The 5,550-nt window shown below is 48.1% G+C and overlaps 1 pseudogene across 1 annotated transcript; it reads left to right on the top strand.

The window, feature by feature from the left end:
• Nucleotides 1-1,345: 1,345 nt before the first annotated feature.
• Nucleotides 1,346-4,875, top strand: LOC308432699 (diamine oxidase [copper-containing]-like; annotated as a pseudogene). The gene is made up of 4 exons: nucleotides 1,346-2,824; nucleotides 3,706-3,979; nucleotides 4,289-4,426; nucleotides 4,681-4,875. The product of its transcript is annotated as a diamine oxidase [copper-containing]-like (transcript).
• The last annotated feature ends 675 nt before the right edge of the window (nucleotides 4,876-5,550 follow it).

Raw genomic sequence — 5,550 nt, 5'->3', positions numbered from 1 at the left:
AACCCACTCATGGGTAAAGCCAGTGTGTCCCAGGAACACTGTATACAGCAGGACCTGGCAGGAAACCTTACTAGCAGGTACAAGAAAAGACAGGGCTACAGGGGCTGAGGTCTTTCAGTACCACAAGCAACCCTGCCTTTCTAGCTGGTGGGAGTGGGCTACATTGACAATTGTCAGGCAAGAATTCTGACCTTGCGAGTGAGCCTTAAATACATTTAGATGGCTGTCCATCACCCCAACACATTTGCACCATACAGAGTGCCTTTGTCGGGTCATTTGCTGTTCATTTGTACGCTTTACAGTTAAGCAGCACTATTGATCATTTTTCTGTCTTGGAAGTTTGAACTCACCTTGTGAAAGCATAAGACCCAGTCCTTAAGTAGGAGGCCTCTGGGTCAGATGTGGCTAAATTCCTTCAAGTCTGAAGGATGTGATGTCTCTAGCAATCGAGTCTTACCTTCGAGCTGTGAGAAGCAATTAATGTGAATATCAATAGCCTACACTACTCTGGGAGTCTCATGGACCTCCCCCTGACCAACAACTCAAAGGGAAGTTTCCCGTGCCTGGCACTGGGCTTGCTGTTGGTCAACAGCTCAGTAGGGGGACCAATATCATCTTGGGTAGTGTAATTCCATTTAAGTGTGTCTGTGTCTGTGTCTGTTTCTATGTCTGCATCTGTTTCTATGTCTGTGTGTCTGTTTCTATGTCTGTGTGTCTGTTTCTGCGTCTGTTTCTATGTCTGTGTTTATGTCTGTGTCTGTGTCTGTTTCTATGTCTGTGTTTATGTCTGTGTCTGTGTCTCTGGGAGGTGAAGTGTTTTGTCAGTAAGCTTATAAAATGTTTCCCTGTGAATTTTTCAAACATTATCTCTCCATTCCACTGACCTTACTTTTTTTGTATTATCTTCCCTTCCTGCACTTTAAACATTTAACCTAAATTTCAGCATGCAACCCTCTAAATGACCATCTATTGAATCAGAAATAAAATTTTGCTATTACTGTAGCCCTCTGGCTCACCGGATCTCAGGTTATTTTAGCCCTTGAGGAGCAAGCCTTGGGCTGCTGTGACTCACAGTGCATCCTTTATTACACCAAAAAGGAAAAACAATAAGAGATATCTAGATAAGAAAGTGTATAAAGGGTGTTCATACGCTAAAGAAATTAGGTGGATGCACACGGGGCCCGGAGAGCACTATGAACTGTGAGTAAGGACCCAGAGACTCCAGCTCTTGGCTTCAGCTGGGTAAGGGAGGAAAGACAGGGCGTAGAGACAAGGGGCTCTGGAGTGCTGGTCTGGAGAGAGAAACACCTAAGTTCTCTCTTATCCTCTGCTGAGTTCCAGCACCATGGGGTTGGCACAAAGGAGCTTGGCACTGGGCTGCATGGCTGCCATGTTGGTTCTACAGACGACCATGGCAGAGCACCCCAACTGGATGTTGAATGGCAAGGCCCAGGTGTTTGCAGACCTGAGCGCCCAGGAGATGGAGGCCGTGCACAGCTTTCCTGATGAGCAGGGCAGAGCTGGTGCTGCAGCCATCAGACACACAGCTTTAGACAAGAATTCTGTGTTCCTCATTGAGACTCTGCTGCCCAGGAAGAAGGATGTCCTAGAGTTTCTGAATAAAGGAACCAAACCTCCTGTGCAGGAAGCCCGTGTCATCATTTTCTTTAGTGCCCAGGAGCATCCTAATGTCACCGAGTTTGCTGTAGGACCCCTGCCGCAGCCCACGTACATGAGAGAACTGTTCCCCAGGCCAGCAAAACATCGATCCTGGGCATCCAGACCGATGTCCAAAGCAGAGCAAAGTCTTCTCTACCACAAAATCAAGGAAGCCACCACACCCTTACAGAAGTTTTTCCTCGACACCACCGGCTTCTCATTAGAGGACAGCAACGGCCAGTGTCTGACCTTCACCCATGTGGCCCCCCACAGTGTAGAGTCTAGACATCGGGCCACCTGGTTTCTATTGCAACACATTGTTAAAAAACACCTGCTGCAGCCCACAGGTCTGGAGATCCTAGTGGATCATGGGAGCACAGATGTCCAGGACTGGAGAGTGGAGCAGCTCTGGTATAATGGGAAGCTCTACAGCAGCCCAGAGGAACTGGCTCAGAAATATGCAGATGGAGAAGTAGATGCAGTGGTCCTCAAGGACATGCTGCCCAAGAACACAGAACTGCCACAATTCTCTAAAAAGCCCGGTGGGAAATTCCCATTGCCCCTCAGAAAATCTGGCCCCCATGTGGAGCAAGCCAATGGTTCCAAGTACAGCATAGAGGGTAACACTGTGATCTACAAAGACTGGAGATTGGTGTGCAGGACGCTGTGGCTGTGCACAGAATAAAAACACCTGCAGGAGAGCTGACCAAGACCATGGATCTAAGCTGGGGCCTGGGCAGTGTGACTCGTGAGTTAGCCCCTGGCATCAACTGTCCAGAGACAGCCATCTTCCTAGACGTCATCCACTACTATGACACTGATGGGCCTGTCCATTATCTACGAGCTATCTGCATCTTTGAGATACCCACAGGGGTGCCTGTTGGGCCCACCTTTAACAGTTTTGCAGGCAAAACCAACTTCTTTTCAAATGTATTGGGACACAAGCTGGTGCTGCGGGCAACTTCAGCACTCTATAATTTTGATCACATCTGGGATTTCATCTTCTATAATACTGGTATGATCTCTGCCAAGACACACGCCACAGGTTACGTCCACACCACCATCTATACACATGAAGGTCTGGGAGAAACTCACCTGCTGACTCATCAAGTTGGCAACAGCCATGCCCACCTTGTGCATTACCGTGTTGATCTGGATGTGGGAGGTAAGACTTGAAATCCGACCCTCCATGTCACTTACCTGCCCCCCACCACTAATACTACCTCACAGAGATAGGGCTGAGACTCCCTGGCGTTAATTGTAAGCATTCGCTGAATCCCTCTTGCCACAACCATGCAAAAGAAATATTACACATATCTGAGAAATAATGGCTATGAATGGTACCCTAGTGTTACACAGCATTTTAGGTGTGTATCTGCCTTGGGTCTGAACTCAGTGGTACGGAGAAGAGGGAAGAAAGTACAATGGGAGGGCGATGAAATGTCACTGTCTAACTCTTTCAAACTGTCTGTAGTGAATATATAATATCACCACAGAGTAGTATCATGGCTCTGACATTTGACATCAAAGCCAATAACAGAACAAGGCCAGCAAGATCAGATGAATATCTGCCACCCACAATCTGATCTCTTTTTATGGCTCAGAACATATTGCTGCAGGAAGGCTCAGGCCTTCAACAACACAGGCTATCCCCTTCTCTTGGGCCAAAACTACGGCAAGCAGGCTGTATCACAGCTCTCTTGAAAAGGGCCTTGGGTCACACTGAAACCACTACAGTTGTCAGGACTGACCCATGAGATGTGCTCTAGCTCCTGTGGTTTGGGATACACTTAATTACCCGGCCCACATTGTTGTCCCATTTTCTCCTCCCCCCACCACACACACACACACACACACACACACACACACACACACACACACACATACACACACACACACACACACACACACACACACACACACACACACACTGCTTCTTGCTGGCGGCTGGATAGGGAAGTGATCTATGTTAGAGATCCAAAATAAAGGTAGAAAGCTTCCAATCTAAACTTAATTCTGAACCTCCTTCTCCCCTCATGGTTCCAGGCATCAACAACAGCTTCCACACACTGCAAACCAGGCAGAAAGACACCACCAACTCCAGTCGCCCGGGACGCCTGGTACAGGACATAATGGAGAAGACCCAGTACTCCCAGGAGCGCCAGGCAACCTTCTCCTTTGGACAAACTCTGCCTGCATTCCTGCTCTTTAGCAGCCCCAAAAGGACATCTAGGGATACCGGCGCAGCTACTGCTTACTCCACGTCTGAGCAGAGGCTGACCCCTGAAACCCAGGAGGACTTGGCTTTCAGTTGGGCCCGGTGAGGAGTGCAGAGTGTGAGGAGTCGGTGGGAGCTTCTCTGGCTGTGAATGTCTCTCTGTGCTTCAATTCTTGAAGCTCTGGGTCCATGTGTGAGTCCGAGTGTGCATCCTCATGCACTTGGGAAGGGAAGGGGTGGGCTCATGAGGCTCTTGGCCCTCAGATGACTTTGAGCACTCTTGCAAAGTTCCAAGAGATAACCGTTCATTATGAGGAAACACCACCTTCCCCATTTGTGGCACTGAGGACGTTCTGAGCCCTAGCTGGGGCTTCAGCTCTCAGAGCCACCTGGCTTCTTTTCGGTCTGCAGGTACTCCCTGGTAGTGAGCAAATACTCAGATTCTGAACGTGAATGCTACAGAACCAGCATCTACAACCAGAACCACCCCTGGGATCCCCCGTGGTCTTTGAGGATTTCCTTCAGGACAATGAGAATATTGAAGACCAGGTACTAGACCAGTCTCTCTCCCTTCCTTCTCTCGTTCTATCACTACCCTCTAACTTGACCTGTCCCTGGTCCTAGGAGTGTGGCTTGTTGGTGGAGGGCAAGTTCAGAGATCATCATGAAAGATGAGCCAATCTCTTTTCAATGGGGCTAAGACTCTCTGGGCAAAGTTTGTAGACACATCTTAAAATGATCCAGACCTTTTAAGGCCCACAATCAGTACCTCCTGTCCACTAAAGACTTTGTCTCTCCCACAGGATCTGGTGGCCTGGGTGACAGTGGGCTTCTCTCATGGGCCCCACTCTGAAGCTGTTCCATATATGGCCTCATTTAGGAACTTCGTAGGCTTTTTGCTCCTGCCTTTTAACTTCTTCTATATCACAGAAAGAAACCTAGGTACAAGTGCCACAGATGTAGCAGACACTGGATCCCTGGGGGCAGGGTCTGCCTGATGCCCCTCTCTTCAACTTCAGTGGGGCCTACAACTCTGTGTCAAGAGTCCTACCCCAGATCCTGCTCAACAGCTCCGTACCCCCTCAAGGACATTTAATAAACACTTGAAATTCTTCCCTTCTCTGTTGCTTCTAGAACTGTGGAGGGTGTGGACCTCGTACTCAGATATATGACCAATGCCTCCATATACAGTTATCTATTGCATGCCAAAAAGACCTCCATGACCAGGGTAAAACTGTTCTGAGATGGATTTTTCAGTATCTGAGACTTCCTGAAGCATCTTTGTGGGAATTGTCACACCTCGATGCTGGGCGAGCAGAAAAAAAGCTGTTGAGATTACCAACATCTCGATCTTTTGTTGCTTTAGCATCTAAAGTTTTCCCCTAAAATTCTTTTATCAACAAATGACAAAACATATGTGGGTGCTGATTCACAGTAGAGCTGTCTGCAGCAAGCAAAGTCTGGAGACAACGGACTCTGCTCCTTTGGGGAAGAACAGTTACTTGTTCAGTCAACCAACAGTGGTGCCCTGTGATAGGGAGACAGTGAATGAGTCAGGACTATAGAGAACCGCCTACAGGATGACTAACAACTGTGCAAACTGTGCTAACTTTTGTGTAAGAATGGGAGGAAGCTAATTATAGGAACTAAAGGTGGACAGTGTATAGGTGTCT

This window comes from Micromys minutus (assembly GCF_963924665.1).
Source record: "Micromys minutus genome assembly, chromosome: 18".
NCBI classification, from domain to species: Eukaryota; Metazoa; Chordata; class Mammalia; order Rodentia; family Muridae; genus Micromys; species Micromys minutus.
The sequence above is the reverse complement of the archived record's forward strand: the minus strand, read 5'-3'. Positions and strand labels throughout refer to the sequence as shown.